This window comes from Pseudophryne corroboree, chromosome 2 (assembly GCF_028390025.1).
Source record: "Pseudophryne corroboree isolate aPseCor3 chromosome 2, aPseCor3.hap2, whole genome shotgun sequence".
NCBI lineage: Eukaryota > Metazoa > Chordata > Amphibia > Anura > Myobatrachidae > Pseudophryne > Pseudophryne corroboree.
The window spans coordinates 691,733,334-691,745,959 of NC_086445.1; the positions used below are offsets into that span (position 1 = coordinate 691,733,334).

General features: G+C 49.0%; 1 protein-coding gene and 1 pseudogene across 7 annotated transcripts in view; one reads left to right on the forward strand and one right to left on the reverse strand.

The window, feature by feature from the left end:
- The first annotated feature begins 372 nt into the window (after positions 1-372).
- The window catches only part of NFYA (nuclear transcription factor Y subunit alpha), a 103,072-nt gene continuing 90,818 nt past the window's right edge, over positions 373-12,626 (forward strand). For 2 of the 7 annotated variants that reach the window (XM_063955211.1, XM_063955214.1), the window contains exon 1: positions 373-518. The gene's annotated coding sequence lies outside the window, so the exon portion shown is untranslated. The other 5 variants (XM_063955215.1, XM_063955216.1, XM_063955217.1 and 2 more) reach the window with 5 other exon arrangements.
- LOC135051831 (5S ribosomal RNA) lies at positions 8,049-8,167 on the reverse strand (annotated as a pseudogene).

The following is a 12,626-nucleotide window of genomic DNA, read 5'->3' on the forward strand; positions in this document are numbered from 1 at the left end:
ATCCGCAAAATATAATGCCCGGTACCTCGCCTGATGTTGGCCACCGGGTATGCCGCCTCTCGCTGATACAGCAGCGCATGTGGTATGTGACACGAAGAGCAGGCGGCCGGGACACACACACCCATGCTCTTGCGGGCAAACCACGGATACGTGTCGCCGAGGCCCCCCACTTCCCGAAGAATAACGCCGAACTGTACTAATATCTATGGTGTTCCCTAGCCACGCCCACACCGCTTGGGAGGCGGAGGACGCAAAATCCATCCAACCCGTAGAACATTCCACAGCATACAGCCACCAGCGCGCACGCGCAGAGTACTGGATGACGAGGCGGGCAACGAGGTTTTCATACTGCGTCTGCGCCATGGCATGGGCGTGGCTTGATGGACATGCGCAGTTAGTGCAGCCTTTCGGCGCCTTTGTCCTTCCGCCATCTTGCTTGTCCAAAGCGCTGATTGGGCTCCGTGCTCCGGTTCTGGAACCAATCAGAGCGGAGAGAGGAACCGAGACCGGGCGAGGTGGTGAGTAGGACCGGGGGAGAGAGCCAATAACACCACGGGGAGGGAGAAATATGACCTCAGCCGCACAGCCAATAACACCCATGTACCAGGCAGTAACATGAATAGCCAATCCGGGAGGACGGAGGCCATAGCACACGGGAAGAAGTCTGATAATCCAATAGCGGGGACGTAGCTCGGGTCTTGTATAACGTGTGTAGTCCGGTACTGTAGCACGGTGACACGGCCGGCAGCGATGGGTTCGGGAATTACTGTGAGGAGGTGCTGCAGCCCGCATCCATGGGGGCGCCTCGCTCTGTTCTAAGTGAGAGGGAATGGGGTGTGTGCGCTGTGCGGGTCCCCAGGGGCGTCTGAGCGGGCGGCATCCAGTGCAAGGTAACTCGCTGTGTGCTGCCCAGGGCTCTCTGAGACGTGTACCAATGTGTTGTGTCCCCCACTAAATGGTGTAAAGGGGGATGAGACAGACGAGAGATTTATTATATATGTAATAGTTATAATCTCCCTTGTACTTACGTTCATATACTAGTATATGTGTTCGGTTGCTGCTTGTGTTGGAGGTAGATCTTGTTGTGTGCATAAAGGTGTGACTGAGTCCAAAGATACATAAAGCTCTGTGAAAGTATTACGCTGTAGGCAGTGGCAAACCACAGGTTCTCCTGATACATGCACAACCCGGCAGTGCTCCAGGTCACTGTCCTTTACTGTATGTTAAACGAGACCCATTACTGGGTGTTGGCAGCACAGTCAGTAGTGCTTTGGGCCCCAAATACTCGCTACCCTTCAGTCCACTCGTGATTTTGGAAGGCAGTGTGACCCGCACTGTTGTGCAGTCATGGTGTACGGATGTTATTCTCTGGTTCTTAGTGTATTGACTGTAGAGGACTCTGGGAGATATTTATCAAAACTTGGGGAAAGAGAATGCAACATCCAATCAGCTCCTGTCATTTCTCAAACCTAGGGGCAGATTTATTAAGCCTGGAGAAGTAAAAAAGCAGTGACAAGTGGAAGGTGATAATGCAGCAGCCAATCATTACGGGATTGCAAAAGGACAGTTAGGAGCTGATTGGCTGGTGCGTTATCACCTTCCACTTATCACTTCTCCAGGATTAATACATCTGCCCCATAACCTGTAATGATCTACAGATGATAGGTCAACACCAAATGGTCCAACAGGTTGAAATGGGTGACAAGTTTTTTGGGGATTTTTCTTAATTTTTTTCAACTTTTTCATACTTTACCATCTATGTGGGCTACAAGTGGGAACGGTAACCTGTGCTGAGCGCAGCGAGGCACCTTGCCCAGAATCATGGCGAGCGAACCGGTACGCTAATCAGGGTTTTGTGCACTGGAAGCTAAAATTTGTCAAAAAATAAATAAATGAAAAACACATGTCGACCATTTCCATGTCAACCTCTTCATTGTCAGTGAGCGAAAAAATTTGTCGGTCCCAGGCACCCGTTACTTTAAAATAGTGGGGTCCTACTCCTCTGTTTCTGGGTCCCATCACATATTATTGGGGGGAGAGGTAGGGAGAAGTTGGTTAGAGCTGGAGGCAGGGAGAAAATAGGGCAGACAGCAGTTGGGATAGTGCTGAGGGGCAAGGAAGGAGCTAGAGGCAGGCAGTGCTGGGGATAGTGAGTGGCTAAGGCAGGCATGTCCAAACTGCGGCCCTCCAGCTGTTGTGAAACTACATATCCCAGCATGCCCTGACACAGTTTTGCTGTCAGTGAATGCTAAAGCTGTCAGGGCATGCTGGGATGTGTAGTTTCTCAACAGCTGGAGGGCTGCAGTTTGGACATGCCTGGGCTAAGGTTAGCAGCTGGGATAGTACTGGGGGGCAGGCAGTGCTGGGGGTAAAGAGGGGGCAAGGGTGGATATCAGCTGGTGCAGTACTGGGGGTATGGAGGAGGAAAGTGTAGATAGCAGCAGGAGCAGTACTTGGGCAAGTAGTGTTCACTCTAGACTGGGGGCAGAGGAGGGTGCTGAGGTGCCAAGAGGGCACCCCTGCCGAAAAAGGGGATGTGGCTTAGTGGGCAGGGGGTATGGTTGGGGACAGCAACCCTGAGTTCCAGAAAGATGTGCAGCGGAATCACTCAAATATACAATGTCCTGGGACATCACCCATAAGCTGCACACCAGCACCAGACTAAGGGGCCCATCTATCAAACAGTATTTGTGGTTATGTCCCAAAAAATACACATTTTTACGGCTAACTACAAATGTTATGTATCCCTGGAATGGGATCAGTACGTAATCCGGCTGGACGGGATCCCGGCGGTCGAAATCCCGACGCCGGAATCCCGACCACACAATCCCGACGGGTGGCGAGCAGAACGCAGTCCCTTGCAGGCTCGCTTCGCTCGCTACGCTGCGGGCACGGTGCCTCGCTACGCTCGGCACACTATTATATTCTCCCTCTATGGGTGTCGTGGACACCCACGGAGGGAGAATATGTCGGGATTGTGGTGGTCGGGATTCCGGCGTCGGTATTTCGACCGCCGGGATCCCGTCCAGCGGGATGTTGACCGCATCCCCCTGGAATGCATGAAGGAAAGATCGCAGTAGGTATCTCTGATACCTGCTGAGATCCCTCCATTGCCGCATCCCCCCTATAGATTTATATTGGGGATGCGATGCTGTCCAGTGTTTCAATTACTGTTGTTCTAATTGTAAAGCACAACAAAATATGCTGTGCTATATAAGAAACTGTAAATAAATAATATCCTGATTGCGGTAGCCCATTGTAGCCTATGGGCTGCACATCGCAGGATGTAGTACCGGCAGGTTTCCTCAGGAAATCCCTGCCGGAAATGGCCCCTGGGCATGGCAGGGAGGCTTACCACGCACGTGGAGAAGCCCAGACACCCTGCTCGGCACATAGCAGGGACGGACTCCAAAAGGATGCCGTTACATTGCCAGCAGTCAGGATCCTGGCGGTCAGGATACCGACACCGGAGTCCCGACTGCTGAAAATACAGACAAACGGAATGCTGGCTACCAGGGTCTATTCCCACTCGTGGGTGACCATGACACTCATAGAGTGGGAATAGAACCTGTGGCGAGCACTTTGTTGCGCTCACCATTCTGGCATCCTGGATCCCGATGTCTGTATGCTGACCGCCAGGATCCCGGCTGCCGGTCATCTATACCAAACACATAGTATACATGGGTTGGGTATTGCTGACTGGCGCTGGGGATCCTGGCCGTCAGCATACAGATTGCAGTATCCCGACAGCAGAATGCAGGTGGGTTGCATAACGAAGCCCTTTGCGGCCTCGCTTGCTACAGGATCTATTCTTACTTTCTCTGACGTCCTAGTGGATGCTGGGAACTCCGAAAGGACCATGGGGAATAGCGGCTCCGCAGGAGACTGGGCACAAAAGTAAAAGCTTTAGGACTAGCTGGTGTGCACTGGCTCCTCCCCCTATGACCCTCCTCCAAGCCTCAGTTAGATTTTTGTGCCCGAACGAGAAGGGTGCAATCTAGGTGGCTCTCCTGAGCTGCTTAGAGTAAAAGTTTAAATTAGGTTTCTCTATCGTCCTAGTGGATGCTGGGGTTCCTGAAAGGACCATGGGGAATAGCGGCTCCGCAGGAGACAGGGCACAAAAAGTAAAGCTTTAGGATCAGGTGGTGTGCACTGGCTCCTCCCCCTATGACCCTCCTCCAAGCCTCAGTTAGGTTTTTGTGCCCGGCCGAGAAGGGTGCAATCTAGGTGGCTCTCCTAAAGAGCTGCTTAGAAAAGTTTAGCTTAGGTTTTTTATTTTACAGTGAGTCCTGCTGGCAACAGGATCACTGCATCGAGGGACTTAGGGGAGAAGAAGTGAACTCACCTGCGTGCAGGATGGATTGGCTTCTTTGGCTACTGGACATTAGCTCCAGAGGGACGATCACAGGTACAGCCTGGATGGTCACCGGAGCCTCGCCGCCGGCCCCCTTGCAGATGCTGAAAAGAGAAGAAGGTCCAGAATCGGCGGCAGAAGACTCCTCAGTCTTCTTAAGGTAGCGCACAGCACTGCAGCTGTGCGCCATTGCTCTCAGCACACTTCACACGGCAGTCACTGAGGGTGCAGGGCGCTGGGGGGGGCGCCCTGGGCAGCAATGAAAATCCTTTTTTTGGCAAAAAATACCTCACATATAGCCTCCGGGGCTATATGGAGATATTTAACCCCTGCCAGAATCCATTTTTAAGCGGGAGACGAGCCCGCCGAAAAGGGGGCGGGGCCTATCTCCTCAGCACACAGCGCCATTTCCTCACACAGTTCCGCTGGTCAGGAAGGCTCCCAGGCTCTCCCCTGCACTGCACTACAGAAACAGGGTTAAATCAAGAGAGGGGGGGCAAAATTTGGCGAAATTGTGATTTTATAAAAGCAGCTATAAGGGAGCACTTATTATAAGGCTATCCCTGTAAAATATAGCGCTTTGGTGTGTGCTGGCAAACTCTCCCTCTGTCTCCCCAAGGGGCTAGTGGGGTCCTGTCCTCTATCAGAGCATTCCCTGTGTGTGTGTGCTATATGTCGGTACGTGTGTGTCGACATGTATGAGGACGATGTTGGTGAGGAGGCGGAGCAAATTGCCTGTAATGGTGATGTCACTCTCTAGGGAGTCGACACCGGAATGGATGGCTTATTTATGGAAATTACGTGACAATGTCAACACGCTGCAAGCCGGTTGACGACATGAGAGGGCCGGCGAACAAATTAGTATCTGTCCAGGCGTCTCAAACACCGTCAGGGGCTGTAAAATGCCCATTTACCTCAGTCGGTCGACACATGACCCAGACACGGACACTGATTTCAGTGTCGACGGTGAAGAAACAAACGTATTTTCTTTTAGGGCCACACGTTAAGGGCAATGAAGGAGGTGTTACATATTTCTGATACTCCAAGTACCACAAAAAAGGGTATTATGTGTGAGGTGAAAAAACTACCTGTAGTTTTTCCTGAATCAGATAAATTAAATGAAGTGTGTGATGATGCGTGGGTTTCCCCCGATAGAAAATTATTGGCGGTATACCCTTTCCCGCCAGAAGTTAAGGCGCGGTGGGAAACACCCCTCAGGGTGGATAAGGCGCTCACACGCTTATCAGAACAAGTGGCGGTACCATCTACGGATAGGGCCGTACTTAAGGAGCCAGCTGATAGGAGGCTGAAAAATATCCTAAAAAGTATACACACACATGCTGGTGTTATACTGCGACCAGCGATCGCCTCAGCCTGGATGTGCAGAGCTGAGGTGGCTTGGTCGGATTCCCTGACTAAAAATATTGATACCTTTGACAGGGACAGTATTTTATTGACTATAGAGCATTTAAAGGATGCATTTCTATATATGCGAGATGCGCAGAGGGATATTTGCACTCTGGCATCAAGAGTAAATGCGATGTCCATATCTGCAAGAAGATGTTTATGGACACGACAGTGGTCAGGTGATGCAGATTCCAAACGGCACAAAGATGTATTGCCGTATAAAGGGGAGGAGTTATTTGGGGTCGGTCCATGGGACCTGGTGGCCAGGGCAACTGCTGGAAAATCCACCGTTTTTTACCCTAAGTCACATCTCTGCAGAAAAAGACACCGTCTTTTCAGCCTCAGTCCTTTCGTCCCTATAAGAGTCATATCTGCCCAGGGATAGAGGAAAGGGAAGAAGACTGCAGCAGGAAGCCCATTCCCAGGAACAGAAGCCCTCCACCGCTTCTACCAAGTTCTCAGCATGACGCTGGGACCGTACAGGACCCCTGGATCCTACAAGTAGTATCCAAGGGGTACAGATTGGAATGTCGAGAGGTTTCCCCCCTCGCAGGTTCCTGTAGTCTGCTGTACCAATGTCTCCCTCCGACAGGGAGGCAGTATTGAAAACAATTCACAAGCTGTATTCCCAGCAGGTGATAATAAATTTACCCCTCCGACAACAAGGAAAGGGGTATTACTCCACACTATATGGTGGTACTGAAGGCTAGGTGAGACCTATTCTAAATCTGAAAAATTTGAACACTTACAAGGGTTCAAATCCAGATGGAGTCACTCAGAGCAGTGATAGCAAAGAACAAGGGGACTATATGGTGTCCCGGGACATCAGGGATGCTTACCTCCATGTCCCAAAATTTGCCTTTTCTCACCAAGGGTACCTCAGGTTCGTGGTACAGAACTGTCACTATCAGTTTCAAGACGATGCCGTTGGATTGTCCAAGGCACCCCGGGTCCTTACCAAGGTAATGACCGAAAGGAGGATTCGTCTTCAAAGAAAATGGACGACCTCCTGATAAGAACAAGGTCCAGAGAACAGTTGGAGGTCGGAGTAGCACTATCTCAAGTAGTTCTACGACAGCACGGGTGGATTCTAAATATTCCAAAACCGCAGTTGTTCCGACGACACGTCTGCTGGTCCTAGGGATGATTTCTGGACACAGTCCAGGAAAAGTTGTTTCTCCCAGAGGAGAAAGCCAGGGAGTTATCCGAGCTAATCGGGATCCTCCTAAAACCAGGAAAAGTGTCAGTGCATCATTGCACAAGAGTCCTGGTAAAAATGGTGGCTTATTACGAAGCGCTTCCATTCGGCAGATTTCACGCAAGAACTCTTCAGTGGGATCTGCTGGACAAATGGTCCGGATCGCATCTTCAGATGCATCAGCGGATAACCCTATATCCAAGGACAAGGGTGTCTCTCCTGTGGTGATTACAGAGTGCTCATCTTCTAGAGGGCCGCAGATTCGGCATTCAGGATTGGATGCTCGTGACCACGGAGGCCAGCCTGAGAGGCTGGGGAGCAGTCACACAAGGAGTGTGATCAAGTCTGGAGAATTCTCTCCACATAAATATACTGGAGCTAAGAACAAATTTATAATGCTCTAAGCTTAGCAAGACCTCTGCTTCAAGGTCAGCCGGTATTGATCCAGTGGGATAACATCACGGCAGTCGCCCACGTAAACAGAAAGGGCGGCACAAGAAGCAGGAGGGCAGTGACAAAACTGCAAGGATTTTTCGCTAAAGGAAAATTGGGTTAAGGATGCCGCACAAGAGTAAATGATGTTGCATGAGTAGATAATTAATGTAAGTTTCCAAGAAAACCGACCAACCGAAAAAACTTTCGGAATTAATCACCATCTACCATTAAACTGTCAAAGTTGTGGGTAGAAAAAAGGAGGGTGATTGTCGATGGTGCTCCCATGGGTCTATTACATTGGTAATAAAGAGAAGAGAGAAAAAGAAAAAGAAACCCTTGTTGGGAGCACTCACTCTTGGAAACAATGGAGAGTTAGATAATACTTGATAAATTAGGTATTTAAAACGTGACTTTTAATTATTTATGGGTAAAATACGGAGTACACCCTGTTTTGTTGTTTAAAATGTAATTAAATAAACGTGAATCATTGGTTTCGAATTACCGCTGTGAATATATAGGTGAAAACATGTATATATATAAGGCCAAAAAATTGCAAAAAAAGGTTCGGCATGAAATATGGCAAAATCAAGGAATGTGCCCACCAGGTATTGTTTTTTAGGTTAGTGCAATAATCTGAGTATTGCCGTCAAGTAAAACCTACAACACCAGGTATTCCTTAGTGGTCAACCACCTAAGTACTGACCAGGCCCAACACCGTATTGCTTCCAAGATCGGACGAGATTGGGCATGCGCGGTGTGGTGTGGTAGTAGATTTCGGTTTGAACAGCTGGTATGCAGCTATCAACTACAACACAGACCTGGTTCTTGAAATGGGCAGATAGCCTCTTAGAGAAGAGACATATGTTTGACCATCATTGCACCGAATTGTATTCCAAATATATAGGTATACTAAGGTTTAAATCATATGATCAGTCGGTTTTGCCAAACTAAGCCGCCTGCATGTTGCTTTTGATTGTGTGTGCTATGCAACATAAATCCCCAATGGATTTTTCACACGTAGTAGGGTATAAGAAAACCCTTGTTGTACTGATGACACGCCAACAAAAAAACATTAAATAATGAAAGTAATGTAATGTCATTAAGGCTGAAAATTATTCAAAAATATCTTTATCAGCTGTACAGACAGACTGGCAGATAAATAAATAGGGAATGTATTACAAAAGACACAAACCCTCCTGCCCACACTTAGGCTAAACGGAACCTTAGAGCCTGAAACGCCGCATGCTGTCTGTGTGGCAATCTTGTTGCCAAAATAAACCACTAAACATGTATCCACTGAATCTCCACAATAAATTAATCAAAAATATGGCATGCCGAATATAATTTGTGCTTCATTGGCAATTGTATATACAATCATTCATGTGCTCATATTTAAGATATCTGTGGGGAAAAAAAAAAAAGGGAATTATGCTGCTGAATATGCAGGAATAAATAAGTGGCAACATATATGTTCCAATTGCTGCAGCTATAGTGGATGACAGTTTGTAGCTATTTTGTAATGTGTCTGCCCAAAATTGACACAGAAAAAAGTACAAATAAAGATAAGCTGTGTATTGATAGCACTTATGAAACAGATTGTTCCATATGTTGTAGATGTACCTTATATAACTGGCATAATTTGCCGAAAATTTTTTTTTTGAGGACCAGTGCACCTGTTGTTTAAATTACATAAGTGCGTGGCAGGAGAGCGGGAGACGTGAAAGTGCAGGATATAACTATAAGTGATACTTAGAGCCGTCTGTCGTCTGTCTCCTGTACTGCTGTGTGCCGCTGTCAGTGCCGCGTTCAGCTCGAGTTAACGAGCTGTGAAGATCTGCGGCTTGCCCAGTCTCCTCTCCTGCCGGTCTGCTGGTCACGTGAGCGCGCTCACCGTGACCACGTCCACCTCCCCTACGTACGTTTCACAACGAGCTTGTTCACGGGTAGGCGGAAAATCATGTGATAGCAGTGTTCATTCCGGGAGTGGACGACTGGGAAGCAGACTTCCTCAGCAGGCACGACCTCCACCCGGGAGAGTGGGAACTTCATCGGGAAGTTTTCCGCATGATTGTGAACCGTTGGGAAAGACCAAAGGTGGACATGATGGCGTCCCGCCCAAACAAAAAAATGGGACAGGTATTGCGCCAGGTCACGAGACCTTCAAGCGATAGCTGTGGACGTCCTGGTAACACCGTGGGTGTAACAGTCGGTGTATGTGTTCCCTTCTCTGCTTCTCATAACCAAGGTATTGAGAATTATAAGACATAGAGGAGTAAGAACTATACTCGTGGCTCCGGATTGGCCAAGAGGGACTTGGTAACCGGAACTTCAAGAGATGCTCACAGAGGACTAATGGCCTCGGGAGCTAAGAAGGGATTTGCTTTCAGCAAGTACCATGTCTGTTCCAAGAGGAACCGTGGCATCGGCCTTTAAGAAAGGACCTGCTCCAGCAGGGACCTTGTCTGTTCCAAGACTTGCCGCGACTGCGTTTGACGGCATGGCGGTTTGAACGCCGGATCCTAAGGGAAAAGGCATTCCGGAAGAGGTCATACCTACCCTGGTCAAAGCCAGGAAGGAGGTGACCGCACAACGTTATCACCACATGTGGTAAAAATATGTTGCGTGGGTGAGGCCAGGAGGGCCCCACGAAAAAATTTCAACTAGGTCGATTTCTGCACTTCCTGCAAACAGGAGTGTCTATGAGCCTCAAATTGGGGTCCATTAAGGTTCAAGTTTCGGCCCTATAGATTTTCTTCCAGAAAGAATTGGCTTCAGTTCCTGAAGTCCAGACGTTGTCAAGGGAGTATTGCATATACAGCCCTTGTGTGCCTCCAGTGGCACCGTGGGATCTCAACGTAGTGTTGGGATTCCTCAAATCATATTGGTTTGAACCACTCAAATCTGTGGATTTGAAATATCTCACATGGAAAGTGACCATGCTGTTGGCCCTGGCCTGAGCCAGGCGATTGTCAAAATTGGCGGTTTTGTCTTACAAAAGCCCATATTTGATTTTCCATTCGGACAGGGCAGAACTGCGGACTCGTCCCCAGTTTCTTCCTAAGGTGGTGTCAGCGTTTCACCTGAAACAACCTATTGTGGTGCCTGCGGCTACTAGGGACTTGGAGGACTCCAAGTTGCTAGACGTTGTCAGGGCCCTGAAAATATATATATATATATATATAATTCCAGGACGGCTGGAGTCAGAAAGTCTGACTTGCTGTTTATATTGTAGGCACCCAAAAAGCTGGGTGCTCCTGCTTCTAAGCAGACTATTGCTCGTTGGATTTGTAGTACAATTCAGCTTGCACATTCTGTGGCAGGCCTGCCACAGCCAAAATCTGTAAATGCCCATTCCACAAGGAAGGTGGGCTCATCTTGGGCGGCTGCCCGAGGGGTCTCGGCTTTACAACTTTGCCGAGCAGCTACTTGGTCAGGGGCAAACACGTTTGCTAAATTCTACAAATTTGATACCCTGGCTAAGGAGGACCTGGAGTTCTCTCATTCGGTGCTGCAGAGTCATCCGCACTCTCCCGCCCGTTTGGGAGCTTTGGTATAATCCCCATGGTCCTTTCAGGAACCCCAGCATCCACTAGGACGATAGAGAAAATAAGAATTTACTTACCGATAATTCTATTTCTCGGAGTCCGTAGTGGATGCTGGGCGCCCATCCCAAGTGCGGATTATCTGCAATACTTGTACATAGTTACAAAAATCGGGTTATTATTGTTGTGAGCCATCTTTTCAGAGGCTCCGCTGTTATCATACTGTTAACTGGGTTCAGATCACAGGTTGTACAGTGTGATTGGTGTGGCTGGTATGAGTCTTACCCGGGATTCAAAATCCTTCCTTATTGTGTACGCTCGTCCGGGCACAGTATCCTAACTGAGGCTTGGAGGAGGGTCATAGGGGGAGGAGCCAGTGCACACCACCTGATCCTAAAGCTTTACTTTTTGTGCCCTATTCCCCATGGTCCTTTCAGGAACCCCAGCATCCACTACGGACTCCGAGAAATAGAATTATCGGTAAGTAAATTCTTATTTTTTTATTTTCAGTGAGTCCTGCTGGCAACAGGCTCACTGCATCGAGGGACTAAGGGGAGAAGAAGCGAACTCACCTGCGTGCAGAGTGGATTGGGCTTCTTAGGCTACTGGACATTAGCTCCAGAGGGACGATCACAGGTCCAGCCATGGATGGGTCCCAGAGCCGCGCCGCCGTCCCCCTTACAGAGCCAGAAGAGCAGAAGAGGTCCGGAAAATCGGCGGCAGAAGACGTCCTGTCTTCAATAAGGTAGCGCACAGCACCGCAGCTGTGCGCCATTGCTCTCCGCACACTTCACACTCCGGTCACTGAGGGTGCAGGGCGCTGGGCGACCTGAGACGCAATAAAAATACCTTAGATGGCAAAAAATACATCACATATAGCTCCTGGGCTATATGGATGCATTTAACCCCTGCCGGAATACATAGAAAAACGGGAGATAGGCTCCGCCCCCTTATCGGCGGCCTTATCTCCTCAGCACACTGGCGCCATTTTCCCTCACAGCTCCGTTGGAGGGAAGCTCCCTGGCTCTCCCCTGCAGTCACTACACTACAGAAAGGGTTAAAAAAAGAGAGGGGGGGCACTAATTACGCGCAGTATTAAAGATACAGCAGCTATAAGGGGAAAAACACTTATATAAGGTTATCCCTGTATATATATAGCGCTCTGGTGTGTGCTGGCAAACTCTCCCTCTGTCTCCCCAAAGGGCTAGTGGGGTCCTGTCCTCTATCAGGTTTATGGTACAGAACTGTCACTATCAGTTCAGACGCTGCCGTATGGATGGTCCACGGCACCCCGGGTCTTTACCAAGGTAATGGCCGAAATGTTGATATTCCTTCGAAGGAAGGGAATTTTAGTTATCCCTAACTTGGACATTTCCCTGATAAGGGTAAGATCCAGGGAACAGTTGGAGGTCGGTGTAGCACTATCTCAGGTAGTGTTGCGGCAGCACGATTGGATTCTCAATATTCCAAAATCGCAGCTGGTTCCGACGACTCGTCTTCTGTTCCTAGGGATGATCCTGGACACAGTCCAGAAAAAGGTGTTTCTCCCGGAGGAGACAGCCAGGGAGTTATCCGAGCTAGTCAGGAACCTCCTAAAACCGAGCCAAGTCTCAGTGCATCAATGCACAAGGGTTCTGGGAAAAATGGTGGCTTCCTACGAAGCAATCCCATTCGGCAGATTCCACGCAAG